Consider the following 24,139-nt stretch of genomic DNA (forward strand, 5'->3'; position numbering starts at 1 on the left):
GATAGTACTGAGGAACAGTAAGGGCAAAAAGACCCTAATGGATGTTGTCTACAGGCCCCCAAACAGTAGCATGGATACTGGGTGCAAGTTGAATAGGGAGTTAACATTGGCATGTGGCAAAGGTAATGTCGCAGTAGTTATGGGGGATTTCAACATGCAGGTGAACTGAGAGAATCAGGTTGGTGCTGGACCCCAGGATAGGGAGTTTGTAGAGTGCCTACGGGATGTATTCTTGGAACAGCTTGTACGAGAGCCGACCAGGGACAAGGCTATTCTGGATTTAGTGTTGTGCAATGAACAGGATTTGATAAGTGATCTTGAAGTAAAGGAGCCATTAGGAGGTAGTGACCATAATATGATAAGTTTTTATCTGCAATTTGAGAAAAATAAGGGCAGATCGGAGGTGTCAGTGATGCAGTTGACCAAAGGAGACTATGGAGCCATGAGGGAGGAGCTGGCCAAGTTAAATGGACAGATATCCTAGCAGAAAAGATAGTGGAACAGCAATGGCAGGTATTCTTGGGAATAATGCACAAGGTGCAAAATCAGTTCATCCCCCGGAGAAGGAAGGGGGGGAAGGAAGGGGGGAAAGGGGCCACAGTGGTTGACAAAGGAAGTCAGAGATTGCATAGCATTAAAAAAAAAGTATGACAGAGCTGAGGTAAGTAGGAAGACAGATGATTGGGAAATTTTTAAGGAACAACAGAACTTAAATAAAAAGGCAATACGGGGAGAAAAAATGAGGTACGACCGCAAGCTAGCCAGGAATATAAAGAAGGATAGCAAAAGCTTTTTTAGGTATGTGAAGAGAAAGAAGATAATTAAGAACAATGTTGGTCCCTTGAAGAATGAATTGGGTGAAATTGTTATGGGAAACAGAGAAATGGCAGAAGAATTTAATAAGTACTTTAGATTTGTCTTCACTAGGGAAGACACAAGCAATCTCCCAGATATATGGATGGGCCAAGGACATAGGGTAACAGAGGAAATGAAACAGATTGACATTAGGAAGGAAACGGTGATGAGAAGACTGATGGGACTGAAGGCTAACAAATCCCCAGGTCCAGATGGTCTGCATCCTAGGGTACTAAAGGAGATGGCTCTGGAAATTGCGGATGCATTGGTAATCATTTTCCAAGGTTCCTTAGATTCAGGATCAGTTCCTGAGGATTGGAGAATGGCTAATGTTATCCCACTTTTTAAGAAAGGAGGGAGGGAGAAAACAGAGAACTATCGTCCTGTCAGCCTAACATCAGTAGTGGGGAAGATGCTAGAGTCCATTATTAAAGATAAAATAGTGGCATATCTAGATAGCAGTGATAGGATTGGACCGAGCCAGCATGGATTTACCAAGGGCAAATCATGCTTGACTAATCTATTGGAGTTTTTCGAGGATGCAACCAGGAAGTTAGACGAGGGAGATCCAGTGGATGTAGTGTACCTCGATTTTCAGAAGGCATTTGATAAGGTCCCACATAGGAGATTGGTAGGTAAAATCAGAGCTCATGGCATTGGGGGGAAGATATTGACATGGATAGAAAACTGGTTGGCAGATAGAAAGCAAAGGGTAGCGGTGAATGGGTGTTTCTCGGAATGGCAGGTGGTGACTAGTGGGGTGCCACAGGACTCGGTATTGGGACCACAGCTGTTTACGATTTACATCAATGATTTAGATGAAGGCATTGAAAATAACATCAGCAAGTTTGCTGATGATACTAAGCTGGATGGCAGTGTGACATGTGATGAGGATGTTAGGAGAATTCAGGGTGACTTGGATAGGCTGGGTGAGTGGGCAGATACTTGGCAGATGACATTTAATGTGAATAAGTGTGAGGTTATCCACTTTGGGAGTAAGAACAGGAACGCAGATTATTATCTGAATGGTGTAGAGTTAGGTAAGGGAGAAAAACAAAGAGATCTAGGGGTCCTTGTTCATCAGTCACTGAAGGTGAATGAGCAAGTGCAGCAGGCAGTGAAGAAGGTTAATGGAATGTTGGCCTTTATTAGAAAGGGAATTGAGTACAAGAGCAAGGAAATCCTTTTGCATTTGTACAGGGCCCTGGTGAGACCACACCTGGAGTATTGTGTACAGTTTTGGTCTCCAAGGTTAAGGAAGGACATCCTGGCTGTAGAGGAGGTGCAGCGTAGATTCACGAGGTTAATTCCTGGGATGTCCGGGCTGTCTTATGCAGAGAGGTTAGAGAGACTGGGCTTGTACACGCTGAAATTAAGGAGATTGAGAGGGGATCTGATTGAAACATATAAGATTATTAAGGGATTGGACAAGATAGAGGCAGGAAATATGTTCCAGATGCTGGGAGAGTCCAGTACCAGAGGGCATGGTTTAAGAATAAGAGGTAGGTCATTTAGGACAGAGTTAAGGAAAAACTTCTTCTCCCAGAAAGTTGTGGGGGTGTGGAATGCACTGCCTCAGAAGGCAGTGGAGGCCAATTCTCTGGATGCTTTCAAGAAGGAGCTATATAGGTATCTTATAGATAGGGGAATCAAGTGATATGGGGACAAGGCAGGAACCAGATATTGATAGTAGATGATCAGCCATGATCTCAGAATGGCTGTGCAGGCTCGAAGGGCCAAATGGTCTACTTCTGCACTTATTGTCTATTGTCTATTGACTTTCATGTTTAAGGATGGATGCGAATACATTGGAAAAAAAAAACTCACAACTAAACCAAACTCTATTTCAGTTTCCCAGCCACCTATTTTAACCAACATATAGTCCTGTTCAAATGTTCTAGGCACCCCAGCATATACATATGCATAAGATCTTTGCACAGTACTGTACAGCAGCCCAAAACCCCCAAAACAACATACTGTATATATACAGTTCAATCAAAACAAAATCAGCAAAAGTTGAAGATTACAAGATAATACTAAAACCACAAGACATTCGAGCAGAATTTGGACATTTGACCCATTGACTCTGCTCTGCCCTTCAATCATGGCTAAATTCTTTTGCCACTCCTCAGCCCCACTCCCTGGCCTTCTCCCCAAAACCTTTGATGCCATGTCCAATCAAGAATCAACTAAGCTCTGCCTTATATACACCCAACGACCTGGCCTCCATAGATGCCTGTGGTAACAAAATCCACAAATTCACCACCCTCTGGCTAAAGAAATATCTTTGAATCTCTGTTTTAAATGGAAACCCCTTTATCCTGAGGCTGTGCTCTCTTGTCCTAGACTACCCCACCATGGGAAATGTCTTTTCCACATCTACTCTTTCCAGGCCTTTCAACATTCGAAAGGTTTCAATGAGATCCCACCTCATCCTTCTAAATTCCACCTAGTATGGACCGAGAGCCATCAAGCATTCGTCAAATCATCCTGTGAACCTCCTCTTCAATTCTCGCACATGTTTTCTTAGATGAGGAGCCTAAAACTGTTCACATTACTCAAAGTGGGGCGTCACCAGTACTTTATAAAGCCTCAGTATCACATCCCTGCTCTTATATTCTAAACCTCTTAAAATGAATGCTAGCAAAGCATTTGCCTTTTTCACCACTGACTCAACCTGCAAGTTAATCTTTAGCGTGTTCAGTACAAGGACTCCCAAGTCCTTTTGCATCTCAGATTTTTGGATTTTCTCCCCGCAGAAAATATAGCAGCTCTATAAAATGCTGGTTGAAGCACACTTTGAATATTGTGTACAGTTCTGGTTGTCTTGTTATAGGAAGGACATGGAATCTTTAGAGAAGGTTCAAAAGGAATTTACCTGGATGTTGCCAGGATTGGAAACATGTCTGATGAGGATAGATGAGCGAGCTAGGGCTTTTCTCTTTGGAGCGAAGGGGGAATGAGAGGTGTACAAGACATATAGATTGAATGGATAGCCAGAGACTTTTTTCCCAAGCAGAAATAGGTAATACAAGGGAACATAGTTTTAAGGTGATTAAAGGGAAGTATAGGGACAACGTTAGAGGTTTTTTTTTACACAGCGAGTGTTATGTGGTGGAATGTCCTGTCAGAGGTAGTGGTAGAGGCAGATAAATTAGGGACATTTAAGAGACTCTTAGGTCTCTAAGAGACACATGGATGATAGAAAAATGGAGGGATTTGTATGAGGGAATGGTTCAATGGATCTTAAAGTAGGTTAAAAGGTTGCCACAACATCGTAGACTGAAGGGTCTATACTGATGGTCTAGACTGAAGGGTCTAGACTGTGCTTAATGTCCTCTGTTCCATGTTCTGATTCAGCAAACTCATGTTGAATGCATAAGGTTTCTGAATCAGAACCAGGTTTATGTTTTTTACATCAGCAGTACAGTTCAATAGATAAAACATTCCTTAAATTACAATATATATACTGTATATTCAGAATTCTGTTAACAGAGGGGAAGAAGCTGTTCCTAAGATGTTAAGTGCATGTGCTCAGACTCCTATACCTCTTCCCTGATGGTGGTAATGAGAAGAGGGCATATCCTGGGAATGAAGATCTTTAATGATGGATGCCACCATTTTGAGGCATTGCCTTTTGAAGATGTTCTTGATCATGGGGAGGTCACTGGCCGTAACGAAGCTGGCTGAGTTTACACTCTCTCGGCAGCTTTTTTGCAATAACGTGCACTGGCCCCTCCATACCAGATGGTGATGCAACAAGTCAGAATGCTCTTCACGATATCTCTATAGAAACTTGCAAGAGTTTTTGGTGAGATACTAAATCTCCTAATGAAAAATAACCACTGGCATGTCTTCTTTGTAATTGCATTAAAATGTTGGGCCCAAGACAGATCTTCAGAGATGTTGACCCAGGAACCTGGGGGTAATACGTGTTATGTTTTGTACCTCCAAAACTAATCAAAAGAAAAATAAGGAAGCCCAGGAGAACTTGTGTTTATTTTAGTGAGGTGCACACATATGATGTGGTAGTGTAATGACATATGCCACTCACGTACTTTTATATATAACCCAAAATGAATTATCTAACAACAAAGAACGCTTAATCAAAAATATATTTACTCAATTATGACTGAAATATTAAATACACAACAATAAGGGGCAAAGACAGAACAGTTCAAGTTATCATTATGAATAAGAAAACCTTTCACTCACTGCTAAAGCAAAGCCATTGTGAAGGAACATCACACAACAGCCAGGTGAACATTAATTACTTTAAATTATTTAAATCATAGCTGATATATCCTCAACAAAGTCAAGCCTTGTGCTTGAACAAACAGAAGTACGTTTATATCTTTGTGGTAGGAGATAAAATGCATCTGTTTAGTACCATCACTGAATCCTCTGCTATCATTGACAGGAAACTGAACTGGTTAGCCATATGGCTACCGTGGCTACCAGAGCAGTTTAGGAATCCTGTGGCGTGTAACTCACCTCCTGACTTCCCAAAGCCTGCCCACCATCTACAAGGCTCAGGTCAGGAGTGTAATGTTCCCAATGAGCTGTCTCAACCGCTCAACAGACGACACCGTTGCCATCACCCTCCACCTGACCCTAACCCACCTGGACAAAAAAGACACATACGTTCAGATGCTGTTCATAGACTTCAGTTCAGCATTCAACACAATCATCCCTCAGAATCTGATTGGAAAGCTGAGCCTACTGGGCCTGAACACCTCCCTCTGCAACTGGATCCCAGACTTCCTGACTGGGAAACCTCAGTCAGTCCAGATCGGGAGCAGCATCTCCAACACCATCACACTGAGCACGGGGCTGTGTGCTCAGTCCACTGCTGTTCACTCTGCTGATCCATGACTGTGCTTCAACACACAGCTCAAATCATCAAGTTTGCTGATGACATAACCGTGGTGGGTCCCATCAGTGAGAATTTTGAGTCAGCCTACAGAGAAGAGGTGCAGCGGCTAACAGACTGGTAGAAAGCAAACAACCTGCCTCTGAATGTGACCAAAACAAAAGAGTTGGTTGTTGACTTCAACAGAGCACGGAGCAACCACTCCCCGCTGAACTTTGACGGCTCCTCAGTAGAAGTCATTAAGGGCACAAAATTTCTTGTTGTTCACCTGGCAGAGAATCTCACCTGGACCCTCAACACCATCTCCATGGCAAAGAAAGCCCAGTGGCGTCTCTACTTTTTGCGAAGGCTGAGGAAAGTCCATCTCCCACCCCCCATCCTCATCACATTCTACAGGGGTTGTATTGCGAGCATTCTGAGCAGCTGCATCACTGCCTGATACGGAACTTGCACCATCTTGGATCGCAAGACCCTGCAGCGGATGGTGAGGTCAGTTGAGAAGATCATCAGGTCCTCTCTTCCCACTGTTTACACTACACATTTCCCACATTCTCTTCCCACATTTACACTACAAACTGCATCTGCAAAGCAAACATCATTATAAAGGACCCCACGCACCCCTCATACAAACTCTTCTCCCTTCTGCCATCTGGGAAAAGGCACCGGAGCATTCGAGCTCTCACAAGCAGACCATGTAACAGTTTCTTCCCCCAAGCTATCAGACTCCTCAATACCCAGAGACTGGACTGACACCAACTTACTGCCTTCTACTGTGCCTGTAGTCTTATCTATTATTTATTGTAATGCCTGCACTGTTTTGTGCACTTTATGCAGTCCTGGGTAGGTCTGTAGTCTAGTGTAGTTTTTATTCTGTGTTGTTTTCACGTAATTCAGTGTAGTTTTTGTATTGTTTCATGTAGCACCAGGGTCCTGAAAAATGTTGTCTCGTTTTTACTGTGTACTGCACCAGCAGTTATGGTCAACATGACAATAAAAAGTGACTTGATTAATGGAATACTCGCCATTCACCTGGATGAGTACAGCTCCATCAACACTCAGGAAGCTCGACACCATCCAGTATAAGTCAGCCCATTTGATTGGTACCCCTTCCACAAGCGTCCAATCCCTCCACCATTGGCAAACAGTTGCAGCAGTGTGTACTATCTACAAGATGCACTGCAACAACACACCGAAGTTCCTAAGACAGCACCTTCCAGACCCACGAACACTACTATCTAGAAGGAGGAGAACAGCAGGTACCTGGAACACCAGTACTTGGAAATCCCCCTCCAAATCACTCACTATCCAGTCACCTGGAAACATATCACCATTGCTTCATTGTTGCTGGGTCAGATTCATGGAACTCCTTCCCTAACAGCACTGTGGGTGTACCTACATCTCAGGGACAGCAGCAGTTCAAGAAGGCAGCTCATCACCACCTTCTCAAGGGCAACTAGGGATGGGCAATAAATGCTGGCTTTGTTGGCGATGCCTAAATCCCGTAAGTGAATAAATTTTATTTTATATAAAGTCCTGGGGTATTCTTATCTGCCCTGAAATCCCATTTTGAATTACTTGATGGCAATAAAAGGGAAGTAAAAGCAACAGTTGTATTTCTCTTTCAGAAACTGCTTTTAACTGATATACAGAGATGCTTGCCTCCCAATATAACTTTTCTTTCTTTCTACTCATATTGAATACTTAACTGTGCTTCAAATTTTGAAGTAAATTTTGGTCACAATATACATCCTTGAGATTCATTTTCATCTTCGTGCTGGCGTAATCATTAAAATCCATAACAGAGTCAATGAAAGATGCTCCAATGTGGGCGATCAACCAGTCTGCCAAAGACAACAAGCCATGCAAATACAAACATAAATAAATTAACAATAAATATCAAGAACATGAGATGAAGCATCCTTGAGAGTGAGTCCATAGGTTATGGGAACATTTCAATATTGGGAAGAGTGAAGATGATTGAAGTTATCCCCTTTGGTTCAAGAGTTCAATGCTCCTGATTCTCAATTCAGGACAACGTCATGGAATACAATACTTCTGTAAATGTCTCACAGGTTCCTTTCCCTTGTCCGTTGCATTTATGACACTCTGAGGCACATGGATGTTAGAAAAATTGTGGTTATTGGCTGTGTAGGAGGTAAGTGTTAGATTGGTTGTGGAGTACATTTATATAGGTTGCCATAACATTTTGGGTCAAACAGTCTGTTTTGTGTTGTTACTGTTCCACATTCTATGCTCTGTTACTTCGACAGCTTTATGTTGTGGTGCAATACTATTATTTGCATCATTAACACCGCTCAAGTTATTTCTCAGCTGCTGAGGCAGCCCGAGCATCCAGATTTAACTCACACATTTCAGCCTTGCTGCTATACTGAGTCATGTAACTTGTTACTTTTTGAATACTTATATATCCAATGCACAGATGTCTCAAATCCAAACTGCACAAATATCAACATTCATTTTCTTTACTGGTAGAGATTTATCCTATTGTCATATCAACGGAGTTTATATACAGGCTGTTACAACTAAAACATAGTAGCATATTCACTCCGAAATAATAAGTTTGAGACTTAAGCACAGAAATGCCAATCCAGTGTAGAACTGAAGTTCCAAGTTTAACTGCCATTCAACCACACACAGCATTCCTCTAGGGCCAAGGTGAAAAACACGGAACCAACAGTCACACACAGCACATATACACGTATAATAATAGTAGGAGAAAAACTTACAGGCTAGTTACAAAAATGTATATTAAAAATATAATAATATAGCCCAAGTTCCTGAGTGTCATGACCTGCAAATTGGTGGTATATGGATGTTACCCTGGAGGGATGATTCTGCAAGAACAAGCCGCAGCAGTTGCTTCTTTTGCACATGCAGAGCCACAGACCAAGGGAATCCAACTTGTCTTCCCAGGAGTGAACACCGGAGAGCAGCACCGGTGGGAGTGGCCAGTCCCAACTCAGCACGGAATCCCGCTGTGCACACAGCAGGTTCTGGTATCTCAATTGGAGATCCATTCAGAACAAAGTGTTTTCTTTTGGACGAAGCTGAGCTTTCTCTGTCCTTTTAAGTTGACATATAAAATATACTGTCACTGTAATGAAGAAGAGCAGGATATTTTCATCTAAGCTCCTGGATAATATTTATCCATCAGCTAATATTTGTAACAGACCAACTGAATTCTATGAGACATTGATATGCACAGATATACAACATTATCACATTGATTACACTTTAACGATTGTAAAGAACCTTAGGTCTTGAAGGATACTATATATACTATATAGGTCTTTTATTCTTTATTTAACCAATAAAAAATGAAGATCTCATTAGAAGAGAGTAAAGAAATAGTAAGTTTGTTTTCTTTATAAAACCATGTTTACCATTAGGCAGAGATGTCTCATTATCCATAGAAAATAGCCATTTGTGCATAGAGAAGCTGTGGAATCCTAGCATTCCAGTTGGGTTGTCTCTCCTTGTGTTCAACTTTTCCATAACTCACCCCCAACCATCCTATCTCCCGCTGGAACCCCATCTGGTCCTATCTGCCTATTTTTCTTTGTCTGTTTCTATCTGTCGCTCACCAAGCTCCTCTCTAAACCTAGATTTGTCACCTACCCCGCTTGATTCCAGTAGCCGATAAACAATGCACTTATATATCGTACTTGTCTTTCTTCTCCTTTGGCTTATTCTCCCTACCAATTCCTCATGCAGTTCCACCTGCCCATCACACCACTTATCACCCACCAGCTTCTGTCTCTAAACTCTCCCATGACCCTGTGCAATCTGGCCTGTTATCACCCACTTTATCCTATCCAGCGGATGTATTCCATTTTCTGTCTCATACCTTCCTCTCAGCTCTTTACGCAGGCTAATTTCTGTCTGCACTCCCAGGACTGAAGTCTCAACCCAAAATGCCTTTGCCTCCAGAGACACTGCTTGACCAGTTCAATTTGTATTGTTATTTTTACTCACGTTTCATTGATGGTAATGTGGGGAGAATAACATACGCCTATTCTGACACTTCCTCATGGCTTATTTATTCACCCTCTCAACGCCATTCTCCTACCTTATCCCTGTAACCTTTGATGGTCTTACGAATGAAGAACCTATCAACCTTTGCTTTAAATATACCCAACAACTTAGCCTCCACAGCTCTCTGGTCCTGGCCTAAAGCACAATTGGAAACATCCTCAGCACATGCACTATCTCTAGGGCTTTCAATATACAGTTGATTTCAAAGAGATACCTACTCATTTTTCTAAATCCCAACACCATTAAATGCTCTGTGTTCAGAAACATGTGGATGGAGATCTGTAGAAAGAGGTTTTGACTTGTATTTTGAGATCAGCAGCAATACTTGCTAGTGACTTTGAAGGAAACTGCCCATAAAAATCCAGAGGTTTCTGTGACATGAATTTTATATTTCCTGACATCTGTAGCTGGCAGGCATTCATTCTAAAGAATCGCCACTACTTAGTAGCTGCATGTCATCAATCAGGGTGCACCGTCAATCACATTTGAACATGTTTTTGTTGGCAGCAGTAAAGAATTAAAAAGTATATGTTTAACCTCACATTTGTCCATTCCACAAAAAAGTTCAGAAATTGTGTGTGTGTAATTTAGGTAGAGGCTGAGATATCATTACCAAAGATCACAAAAAGCTTTTTACTGTACTAGAAAGCATGACATTTTAAAATAATTACCAGAGGGAATGACAAACCTCACAAATAAAATTATTTTTGATCGTCAAAGACATTATGAAAGAGTAATAATGATTTAATATGCCATTAAAAACAATTATACCTCAAGCAAGAAAGTATTACATTTTCATTTTTTCAATAGGTATCTGAAGTTTTCATAAATTCACAGATTTATGAAGATTATGCTAATAAATATAGCCTGTGAACCAGTAGGGCACCATGAACTGGAATATTTAGATCTCCATTTTAACTTCATCATTCAATAGTTCATATCACCTTCATGTTTTAATGATGGACAAATCAAACCATTCTGCTCTCATTCTAACTGCAAAATCTGGGCTATTTAGATGGGCGACCAATAGTTGGATCATAGGAGTGCTTCAGGAAAAACAAGAAACATGAAGAACATGGGCCTCAGTCAAGGGATTAAAACAAATTCAGGCCAGGCAGGTGAAAGCAACCTGAGGATAAATTGACAGAAGGCCACAAACATGGAAAAAGAAGGGAGATAGAGTAGGTAAATAGGTAGGTAGCTAGATAGATATTTAGAGAGAGAGATACATAGATTGATAGGTGGACAGATAGATAAATACAAAGAGATAGATATATAGATTGCTCAATAGATAGATGGATAGATAGAGAGAGAGATAGATGGATAGAGAGATAGATAGATGGACTAATAGACAGATGGATAAAAATCGAAAGAAAGACAGATGGACAGACAGATATTTTGAAGACACTTAGAGACATTATAAATAGGGGTGAGGCTACAAAGAGTGCTAAGTCCAGGCAGAAAATAATAAACTAGAAATGCTAAAATATCATGAACCAAAATGGGGCAGCAAGGAGATGGACAATAATTTATTAAGATTTATGATAGGATCAAATACTGACAGCATGAGCTTGGCTTAATCAAAGGTTATGGAATGTGGAGGATAGAAGGGGAGAAACACTGTAATGGTCAAGAATGTAATGGATAAATAGGAAAGATGTGCTGACAAACAGAAAGGAAGTATATTTTATAGAGATGAAATTAAGCTGTCTTCATAATTGAGGAAATATCATGTCAGGATTCAGGAATAGAATTGAACAGGTTACTAAAATGCTGTCTTAGCAGAGTCTGGAGATAAGAATGATCCTGGAAAATGGTTGGCTTGTGGTTTTGTAATGTTCAGTAGCATCAGCCATTCCTTGTTCTTGAATAATTTGGATTGCTTACAATTTCACCCACTGTTGTCAGTAGCTGTCATACATCAGGGAAATAGGAGATACTTAATACTGAGTGTAAGTCATAGATGTCCATGTATTCTAATGTGCAGAGATGATCAACCTGATGAAGAATTAAGTACTATCATGAACAGTTGTTTTAATCAGGAGATGGTAACTAGGGAGGGATAAGAATTAGTGGTGAGCTTTCTTTCTGCATCTGTCAGGAATGACAGCAATCTAATATGCCAAGAAGACACAAAGGTAGGAATAGATCATTTAATCCCTTGAGTCTGCTCCACAATCCAATAACACTAAGGCTGATTCACGACCTCAAATCCACTTTACTGCTCGATCCTCATGTCCTTTGATTCATTTAGTGCCCATGAAACTATTGATCTCTGTCTTGAAATGTTCAATGACTGAGCACCTACAACCCCCTGGGATCAAGAATTCCAATGATTTACAACCTTCAAAGTCAGACATTGTTCCTAATCTCTGTCCTAAATTGCTGACCACTTATCCTTCTGGTTATGGGCATTCAAAGTAAAGAAAATGGTTTTTTGGTAGTTGGCCTGTCAATCCACTCAGAATATTATAAACTTCAAAAAGGTCACACCTTTCAGTCTTCTAAATTCTAGTAAGTATAGGCTAATCCTCCCCAGTCTATGCTCTTAGAGCAACTGCTTTGTCCCAGCAATCAACAGGAATCAATTCAATAAATCAGCATTTGAATGCCTCCAGGTAAGTCTTTTTCTCAGCATGGAGAATAAAACAACACGCAGTACTCTGAGTGAGGTCTCACCGAAGTGATACAGCTCTGACAAGACTTCCTAGCTCTTGTATTCCAGATCCCTTGCAAACAATTCCAACATTCTATTTGTTTTTATTTTAACCTGCTTGCTCAGCCTGATGTTACTTTCCTCTGCCCTGTGGACAAACATACTAAGATCCTTCTGTACAGCAAGATGTAGTCATATTTTACCCTTAAAAAATATTATTCTTCTCTATTATTCTGACTAAAATTAGAAAGCTTTAGTGTCACACATTATAATTCATTTGCCATTTTCTTGCCCATTTGCTTAATCTGTCCACAACCAAACTGTTTGTGTTTTCTGCTTAACTAACTTTTCAGTTAGTTTTTGTTTTATAAATAAATGCTGATAGGATACACACTTGAACTATTGATACAAAACATGAAAAGCTGAGAAGTTAGACCCAGAGAAGTGATTCCTTTTGCACTCAGTCTCCCCGATATCTTCAAAACAATATTTTACTCTTATTCTACTTCCATCCTTTAAAGCAATGTTCTTTCTATGCATATATTTTGACCACAAGCCCATGAACTTATATTTGGTTTAGTAATATTTTATGTTACCTTATCATCAATCCCTATGCACTCAATTTCCCAGACTGCCTTAATACAGCATAGCAGTTAGCTCTATGTTATTACAACTCAGGGCACTGGAGGTTGTTCAATTCCAATGTTCTCTGTACATTCTTCCTGTGGGCACTTTGGTTTCCTCCAAGTGCTCTGGTTTCCTCCAAAGACATATTAGTTAGTAGGTTAATTGATCATTCTAAATTGGCCTGTGATTAGGCTTGGGTTAAATCAGTGGGTCGGAAGGGTCTGTTCCACACTGTACCTCTAATTAAATATAAAATGTTATCAGTCTGCGTATGTGAATGTCAAGTCTTTCAGCTTTCATTCTTCAATTTTTTTTACATTTTGATTTGTACAGATCGATTGCGAGAATGTGACGTGTGTATGTGGCTGATAGATTGCACAATGAATTGATTAGACCTCCAATGTGCACAAGGCCTGAACTTTCAACACAGGCTTTCGAGGGCTCACAATTTTTTGTCTTGGTGGCCCGGGACCGTAGCTCCTGCACTGTAGGTTGTCCAGCATGTATCATTACTAACATAACTCAGTAAGAACGTTTGATCATACAACACCACTGTTATTCTTGCTCTGCACACATTTAACACATTCAACAGGGTCTACTTTGTCCTGTCACATCTGTAAAATTATATCCCATATGCCTGGATGCTGCTTATCAACTTAGCTCAGCAGTTAATATGGTCACCCCTCAGAAGCTAGTGTGTAAACTGTCAAAAGATCAAACCTCAAAGTAAAATTTATTATCACATGTCACCACATACAGTCCTGAGATTCTTTTTCCATGGGCATACTTAGCAAATCTATAGAACAGTAACTGTAAACAAACTGTGCAAACGCAGATACAAATAAATAATAATAAATAACAAACATGAAATACTGTAACAATAAAACAGAGTCCTTAGATGAGTGTAGTTATCCCTTTTTGTTCAAGAGCTTGATGACTGAGGGGTAATAACTGTTCTTGAACCTGGTGGTGCAAGTCTTGAGGCACTTGTACCTTCTACCTGATGGCAGTAGTGAGGAAACAGCATGACATGGGTGGTGAGGATCTCTGATGATGGATGCTACTTTTCCACAGCAACATTTCACGTAGATGTGCTCAATGGTTGGGAGGATTTTTCCCTGTGATGTACTGGGCTGAATCCACTACCTTTTGTAGGATTTTCTGCTCAAAGGCATTGGTGTTCCCATACCAGGCTATAATGCAGCCAGTCAGCACACTTCCCATCACACATCTATAGAAGTTTGCCAATTTTCTTTGATTACATGCTGAACCTCTGCTGACTCCTGAGGAAGTAGAGGCACTATTGTGCTTTCTTCGCAATAATATTTATGTAACGCATCCAGGACAAGTCCTCTGAGATGGTGACACACACAAGAATTTAAAGTTACTGATCCTCTCTACCTTTGATCCTCCAATGATTACTGGCTCATGGACTTCTGGTTTCCCTCTCCTGAAGTGCACAGTCAGTTCCTTGGGCTTATTGACAATAGTGAGAGGTTGTTATTACACCATTCAGCCAAATTTTCAATCTCCCTCCAGTAAGCTGATTCATTATCCCATTTGATACAGCCCACAAAGTCTTGTTGCAACCAAACTTGTATATGATGTTGGAGCTGTGCTGAGCCACACAGTCATAGGTGTAAAGCAAGTAGAGCAGGAAGCAATTTTATAAGCAGGGAGCTAATTTTAGGTCTTTATTCTTTGGAGCGTAGAAGGTTGAGGGGGGATAGATAGAGTTGATATTGATGGGCTTTTTCCATTGAGAGTAGGGGAGATTCAAATAAGAGGACATGAGTTGAGAGTTAGGGGGCAAAAGTTTAGGGGTAACACGAGGGGGAATTTCTTTACTCAGACAGTCGTAGTTGTGTGGAACGAGCTTCCAGTAGAAGTGATAGAGGCAGGTTCGATATTTTCATTTAAAGTAAAATTCGATAGGTATACGGAGAGGAAAGGAATGGAGGGTTATGGGCTGAGTGTAGGTCGGTGGAATTAGGTGAGAGTAAGCATTTGGCACGGACTAGAAGCACTGAGATAGCCTGTTTCCATGCTGTAATTGTATTCTTCTTATGCTATTCTTCTTCTAAGTACACATTCCTGTGGTGCTCCTGTTCTGATGGAGATGCTTTTGCCAATCCATACAGACTGGATCCAATTTCACAAGGGAATATTGAGGCCTAGGTCTTAAAATTTACTGATTAGTTTTGAGGGGATGATGGCATTAAATGCCAAGCTGTAATGAACAAAGAACATTCTGATGTATGCATCTTTGCTGCCTAAGGGTTACAAGGTTGTGTGAAGAGCTAATGAGATAGCATCTACTGTAGACTTGAGCTTTAGTAGGAGAATTAAAGTGGATGTACGTCACCATTCAGGCAGGGCCAATATGCTTCAACACTATGCTGTCATTGAAGGGTCTCAACACCTCTCTTCAACTGGTTCTTGGATTTCTTGACACAAAGACCATAGTCAGTCTAAGTTGGCAGCAAAATCTCTAGCTCCATCATGCTGAGTACTGGTGCACTCCAGAGCTACATGCCCAGTCTGCTGATGTTAACGATGTTGATGCAAGATTGTACTTCTGGATCCAGCTCAAACCAAATCGTCAATTTGCTGATGACACACCAGTAGTTAGTCTCACCAATAATGACGCCACCCAGAGAGGAGGTAGAACAGCTTGTAGAATGGTGAGAGTACAACAACAACTTGAGTCTCTACGTGTAAAAGACTAAAGAAATGATGGTCCAGGCTGACCACTCTTCACTGCACATAAACAGATCCTCTGTGGAGAGAGTTTGGAGCACCACTTTTCTGAGAATGCACGTAACGAATGATCTCACCAGGTCCCTCAGCAACACCTCTTGTCAAGAAAGCACAGCAGTGTTTCCACTTCCTGAGGAAATCAAAATAAGTGAGTGCACCCCTCCCCCCACCATTTTTTTATAGAAGCACCATTGACAGTGTCTGAGCCAGCTGCATCACCATCAAATTGCGAAGCATCTGAATGGAAGACCCTAAAAATGATTGAGAGGGCTGCTAGAGGGTAATTGGGGTTTCTCTTCCACCCATCCTAAATATTGTGTATGCAGGCCCTTAGCACTGTCAAGGATCCCTCCCATCCATCCCATAATCTCTTGATCTTTCCCACCATCACACAGGAGGTCTAGTAGCATTAGATCAATGACTGTGAGGGAGGAATACAGCTTATTTGCCTAGGCCATGAAACTACAGAATTTCTGTCACCACCCAGGTCTCATTATATATGAAGCAGCAATAGTGTTATATAGTTTATTTTTAACTTGTATCATAATTGCACTTCATACTAAATGTCAGTCTTCTGGAATATAATTTATTGTTTGCTAATTTATTTGTAGTTTTTTTTTGTTGTGTGTGAGTTATATGTACTGTGTTGTGCACCTTGGTCTGGAGGAACCTCGTTTCATTTGGTGATATACATATATACAGTTCAATAACAACAAACTTGAAATTGAACCTGAAATTGATCGTGTTGTTCTATCATATTCAAAATCCTACTCAATTCATTAAAAACAACAAAGAAAGGTAAGATTGCATTCTGATGACAAGCTACTAAATTGCAGATGAAGAACTATCATGAATGCGTACATGACCGAATATTTTCAATTCTGTTATATTGCACAGTCGAACAGATCATCAGGCAGCATATTGGTTTAACATATTCAGCAAGCATTAAAACTATTATGTTCCAGCATCTTCTCTTAAATGAAGAGCCTTATGGAGATTTTCAATACTTGAGGCACTGTATAACAGAAAGCTATTATAATTATTATCATCTTTCAGAAAATCAAAGATGTTTGTGAAGGGAAAGAGTTTTAAAGAGTATATGAGGGGTGATATTTTTACACTGGCAGTGGTTGCTATCTCGCTCATGTTGCCATAGGAAATGGTGAAAACAGATGCAATTACAACATTTAAAGGGCATTTAGCCAGATACTGAAACAGGCAAGGGTTAGAAGATTATGGGATTAGTGTAGATAGGAATAAAGGTTGACATACAGTAGATCTATCTGGCTGGATGGTCTCTTTCTGTGCTGTGTGCCTCTGTGACTCTATGTTAGTTATTATTATAAAGGATTTATTCAGAAATATTCATTATAGAATAATTGTGCATATGCTGGATTTGGTTTTATTAAATTCAGTTTTGCAATGGCAGTATTTATTGGACTCCCCCTTGTTGCTGTGGAAGTGATGGTGAGCCTCCTCATCGAATTCCTGTTACCCTTCTCAAACTTGCTACGCACAATGCTGTTTGGGAGTGGGGGTGGGGGAACCGGGAGTAGAGAGCATTCTTACTGGCTTCAAGACCTTCTCGTATGAAGGTATGGCTACTGTACAAGATTGAAGTAAGCTGCAGAATGTTGGAAAACTTAGTCAGCTTCCTCATGGGCACTAACGTCCGTAGTATCCAGGACATCTTCTAGGAGTGATGCTTCAAAGAGCAAGTGTCCATCATTCAGGACCCCTAACACCCAGATCATGCCCTCTTCTCATTGCATCTATCAGAATCAGAATCAGAATCAGACTTTAATCGCCAAATACCTGTGCACATACAAGGAATTTACTTCCGGCAGATGTTGTCTCTCTGCTCATAACAATAATAATGATAAATATAAATGAAAATATAGATTATACATGCAAGTAGTGCAATCCAAGTAATAGTTAGCCGACAGTTAACTGGCAGTTAACTGTTCAGCAAAGTGACCGCAGTAGGGAAAAAACTTCTCCAGAGCCTATTAGTCTTAGTCTGGAGGGATCTGAAATGCCTACCAGACGGAAGCAGTTCAAACAGTCCGTGCGCAGGATGGAAGGAGTCCTTTATGATGTTCCCCACCCTCTTCTTCAACCTGGAAGAGTACAGGTCCACAATAGAGGGCAGGGAGGCTCCAATGATGCGTTCAGCAGTCCTCACTGTGCGCTGTAGTCTGGTTCTATCCTGCTTGGTGGCAGCTCCAAACCACATAGTGATGGGGGTGCACAGGACAGACTCAATGACTGCAGTGTAGAACTGCAGCAGCAATTCCTGAGGCAGACCATATTTCCTCAAGAGCCGCAGGAAGTACGTCCGCTGCTGGGCCTTCTTCAGGATGGAGCTGATGTTCTGCTCTCACTTCAGATCCTGAGAGATGGTGGTTCCCAGGAACCTGAAGTTCTCTATCAGGAAGGAAGTACAGAAGCATGAACGCACACACTCAGCGATTTAGAAAAAGCTTCTTCCCCTCTGCCATCTGATTACTGAATAGAATTGACCATGAACATTAACTCACTACTTTTTTAATTTCTATTTTGTGCACTCTTCATTTAATTTAACTATCTAATACATATACATACTCTAATTCACAGTTTTTATCTCTATTATTATGTATTACAGCCACATAATCAACAAATCTCACAACATATTGCCGGTGTTATTAAACCTGATTCTCATTTCCAATGACAGAGAATGATCAGTGATGTATTTCCACATCAGGATGGTGTGCACTTAAGCAGGGAAACTGCATGTGTTGGTCTCCCTGTACACATGCTGCGCTTGTGCTTCTTGATAGGAAGTGGTCATGGGTTTGAGAGGGATTTTCCAGAGTAACTTGGGTGAATATTTGCACTGCATTTCGAGGATGGAATATACTGCAGTCATTTCATGTGCCAATGGTGGAGGGTATAGCTCAGGGCTAATCAATGCCCTGGATAAATTCAAGCTTCTTAAGTCTTAGAGAGCAGCTCTCATCTAAGCAAATAAGGAGTGGCTGATTAAACCTCCGATTTGCACTTTGTCTTTAAACATTTACAGTGGCAGAAAGTGACTACCTAACCTTGGATGTCCAGCCTCTGACCTACTCTTACATCCATTGTATTTACGTAGCCGCTGCAATTGTGCCTCGGGTCAGTGGTGTGCACAGTAATGTTAAATGGTCTACTTAGATTGAATGGCATAGATAGAGTGGATGTGGAGGCGATATCTCCAATAGCAGGAGAGTGTAAAACCACAGGGAACAGTCCCAGAATACAAGAATGTCCCTTTAAAACAGAGAGTTGAAGGAATTTCATTAAATTAGAGGGTGGTGAATTTATGCAATTCATTGTCCCAGACAGAAATGGAGGCCAAATCATTGGATATCAGTCAGAATCAGGTTTATTATCACCAGCATGTGGTGTGATTTTTTTTAACTTAGCAGCAGCAGTTCAATACAATACATAACCTAGCAGAGAGAAAAAAAATAAATAAATTAAAAATAATAATAAATAAACAAGTAAATCAATAACAGTATATGTATATTGAATAGATTTTTTAAAATGTGCAAAAACAGAAATACTGTATATTAAAAAAAGTGAGGTAGTGTCGAAAGATTCAATCTCCATTTTGGAATTGGATGGCAGAGGGACTGAAGCTGGTCCTAAATCGCTGAGTGTGTGTCTTCAAGTTTCTGTACCTCCTACCTGATGTTAACAGTGAGAAAGGGGCATCCCCTGTGTGCTGGAGGTCCTTAATAATGGATGCTGCCTTTCTGAGACACTGCTCCTTGAAGATGTCCTAGGTACCCAAGATGGAGCTGACTAGAGTTACAACCTTCTGCAGCTTCGTTCAGTCCTGTGCAGTAGCCCCTCCATACCAGTTAGTGATGAGGTGGATGTTAATAGGTTCTTAATTAGTAAGGGAATCAAAGGTGACAGGGAGGAGGCATGAAAGTGGGGTTGAGAGGGAAATTAAGATAAATATGATTGAAAAGTGAAGCAGACTCAATGAGCCAAATGTCCTAATTCCTCTCCTGTGCACTCAGTGATTCAGGAAAAGCTTCTGCCCCTCTACCATCAGATTTTTGAATAGACATTGAACCCATGAACACTATTCCACTTTTCTTTGATCTTTTTCACAACTTATTATATATATATATGTGTGTGTGTGTGTGTGTGTGTGTGTGTGTGTGTGTGTGTGTGTGTGTGTGTGTGTGTGTGTGTGTGTGTGTGTGTGTGTGTGTGTGTGTGTGTGTGTGGCCAAGTGGTTAAGACATTCGTCTAGTTATCTGAAGGTCGTTAGTTCAAGCCTTGGCTGAGGCTTGCGTGTGTGTCCTTGAGCAAGGCACTTAGCCACACATTGCTCAGGCTTTCCAGTGTTCGAGATGCTTTTGCCTGACATTTTATGGTGCGAATACTGTGACCTGAGCCCATATGCCGTCCAGATCTGGCCACTACTTCCACCAGCTCAACCATACATGGCAACATGAGTCAGATATTATTAAGCTTCATTAGCTGAGGATCTACACATGAGATTTAAAAAAAGTGTGGAAGCATCAATGAACATTCCTACTTCTGATACTGTGCAAAAGTGAAGGATCTGTCGTCAGGCTCCTGTATCTCCTTGGTGATGGTAGCAATAAAGCAACGTCCATCATTAAGGACCCATTGCCTTCTTGAGGCGTTATTATTGAAGATGAGCACGATGGCTGGGAGACTGTAGAGAAGTGATGTGGAGTTCCTTATCCTCAATAGTTTTAAATGCTTACTGACTATTTATCTGCTTGATGAACTGATCCATTGTGCAATATAATTGAATTGGAAATATGAGTCCTGGTATATTGCTCTTAATCTTATTTCCAATATGTTTTAACAAGCATATTTAATTATAGTAATGAAACAGAAGCAGAACGTTAACCACATAGGCAATTGGTTCCCTCCAGAACCCTTGTCTGATATTAGTGATATTGGGATGTGGTAGCCCAAGTGGCGACCAATCCCTGACTCTGGAATCTTCCGAAGGTCTTCTTGCAGGGTATTGAGTGTTTGCAAAGTGGCAATGCCAATCCTCTGGCCCATATACTTCAGAAAAGCAGTTAGCTTTTTTTGGTCCTTCTAGTCTATGCCAAAAAACATATAAACTACCTACTCCTATCAACCTGCACCAGAACCATTGCCCTCCATACACCTAACATCCATCCAAACTTTGCTTAAACACTGAAATCGAACTTGCATGCACCACTTGTACTAGCAGCCCATTCCACAATCTAACGACCCTCTGGGTGAAGACATTTCTCCTCATGTTTCCCTTAAAATTTTCACCTTTTATCATTAACCCATGACCTCTGATTGTAGTCCTACCCAACCTCAGTGGAAAAAGCCTGCTTGCATTCACCTTATTGATACCCCTCATAAGTTCATATACCTCCATCAAATCTCAATCTTCTAATCTATTTAATCTTTCCTTTTAACACAGGTCCTCCAGACCCAGCGACATCCTTGCAAATATTCTCTGTACTCTTTCTATCTCATTTACATCTTCCCTGTAGGTGGGTAATCAAACTGCATGCAATACTCCAAATTAGGCCTCATCAATAACTTATACAACTTCAACTTACCATCCCATCTTCGAAACTCAGTACATTGATTTAAGAAGGCCAATGTGCCAAAAGCTTGCTTTACAACCCCCTCTACCTGTGATGCTTTTCTTAAACAAATTAATGCTCTGTACTCCCCGATCCTTTTATGCTATCACACTCCTCAGTGCCTTACCATTCACTGTGTAAGACCTGCTCTTGTTGGTCCTAAAGTGCAACACCTCGCACTTATCTGCAAGAAATTCCCTCCCATTTTTCTAGCTGATGCAGACCCCTCTACAAGCCATGAGAGCTTTCCATGCTGTCCACTACACCCACAAACTTGCTGATCCAGTTAACCACATTATCATCCAGGTCATTGATATAGTTGACAACTGCACCTATCAAATGTTTTTAAAGAGCCAACATTTCGGGCTAAGACCCTTCATCAGCACCTGATAAAAATAATTGATAAAGCTAATTTGATCTTGACGTAAGGTCTTGGCCGGAAACATTGGCTCTTTAGTCTTCTCCATAGATGCTGCCTAATCTGCTGATTTTCTCCTGCATTTTGTGTGTGGATTTCCAGCAGCTGCAGAATCTCTTTTGTTTTGCAGCAATTAAATGTAATTCTTTTGTAATTTCAGCCAAGCTCCTGAGAGTGGATTGGCTGTTCTCTCTCCTTAAATCTAGATACTAGTGGAAAGGTAGGGTTGAGTTTAAAGTTTTCTTTTCATTTTAATACCTTAGATGACCCTAACCAACCCTTTTGAAATCAAAATGCAACCCTTATTTTAGAAGATCATTTATACATTAAATTAATGCATTTGGCAAAAATTACAGTCAGCTTTCCTTTAGCAAACTATTTACAGCTGATGACATGGCATTAGTGTTTTATAATTACTAGTTTTTGGATAGGACTGCTGTGGACCATTAGCGGATAATGTTCATTTCACCAAGCCCAAATAATTATCATTCGGCTTTTATGTAATCAGAAATTAGCCTGTTTCAACAAAATTGTTCAATCCTTTCTATTTTTATAAACCACACATTAGAACAAAAGTAATAGGGAATTAGATTTTTTGGTGTACATAGTTCAAGCCTGATGCAAGCTACTAAAGTTAGGAACTAAAATGAAATTACAGAAGTAATTCACAGCCCCTTTCGGAGGGCAGTGAGATTTATTTTCATAACATAAGATTCAAGATTGTTTAATGTCATTTCCTGGACACAAGTATGAAGGAGAATGAAATAATTGTTGCTCCAGATCAGATACAGCTAAAAAAAACCCACAAAAGTTAAAGGACATAATAATAATAAAAATATACAATAAATATAAATATATAAGATTGTTTATATGCTGTACTGTGCAATATTCGTCATCACTGTATTCACTGTACTGCTGCAAAATAAAACCTTTCATAGCATATATGAGCAATGATAAACCCAATTCTGACAGGGGTCTCTTTTGTGGACTGACAGTGGGAAGGGAGCAGGAAGAGGGAAATCATGGTTGGGAAAATGAGAAGGGAGAGGAGAGGGAGTGGGAAGCACTAGAGAGACACTTTGTAATGATCAATAAACCCATTGTTTGGAATCGAATGACCTTGTTTGGTGTCTCAAGGCTGGGTGTGTCTGAACTGCTGCCAGCTCCCACCCCTGGCACTCCTTTGCTGCCTCTTTTCCTACACCCCTCTCACGATGCTGCACCCTCACCATTCTTAACATCCTTTACTCCCACCAGATTTACAAATTCACTCTTCATTCCACATTGACAAATACAGTACTGTGTGAAAGTCTTAGGCATCATAGGTGTGTGTGTGTTTGTGTGTGTGTGTGTGTGTGTGTGTGTTTAAGACTTTTGCACAGTACTGCAAATAGATAGATTATATGTCCATAAAGTGATGCTAGGCCATACTTAAAGTTCTGGTGCCACAGTAGCAGAGCGGTCATTGTGAGCGCTATTTCATTTTGCACCATTCCAGAATTCAGAGTTCAAATCCTGAACCTTTCTCTAAGGAGCCTCCATAGAATGTGTGTGTTTTTCTGGAATCTCCAATTTCTTTCCATGGTTAAAAGATTACTGGGTAGGTTAATTGGTCATTGTAAATTGTCTCGTGATTAGGTTTGTTGGTGGTTACTGGGGTGGCATAGTTCAAAGGCCTGAATGGCTAACTCTACATGTATCACTAAATATATAAATAAATAGTCATATGGTGGCTGACAGGAAATAATAAAGTAGTGCTGGAGATGTTGATCAACCTTACTGCTTCGGGAAAGTAACTGCTTTTCTGTCTAGTAGTTCTGGCTTGGATGGTAATTAAGCTTGTCAGGATGATGTCTTCTACACATCTGTAGAATGAGTGTGTATCGATGTGCAAAGTCCATTTCTCTTCAGCCTCCCTAGAAAGTAAAGGTGTTGGTGAGCTTTCTTGACTGTGTAGGATGTGCTCTGGGACCATGAATGGTTGTGTGAGATATGGACTCCCAGGAGATTGAAACTGTTTGCAATTTCCCCTGCTGTGCTGCCAATGAAAAGGGGTGTGTGGTCATTGAAAATTCTCCTAACATCAAGAACCATCCCCTTATCTTGTTGATATTGAGGAAGAGGTGATTTGCCTGGTATCAGGTCTCAAACTCTTCTGCCTCCTCTCTGCAAGCCACCTCATCATTGTTGGTGATGACCCCCACTCAAGTATTTGGCTGTACAGCAGTGGGCTCAGCACACAGCCC

The sequence above is a fragment of the Hypanus sabinus genome, chromosome 14 (genome assembly GCF_030144855.1).
Source record: "Hypanus sabinus isolate sHypSab1 chromosome 14, sHypSab1.hap1, whole genome shotgun sequence".
NCBI lineage: Eukaryota > Metazoa > Chordata > Chondrichthyes > Myliobatiformes > Dasyatidae > Hypanus > Hypanus sabinus.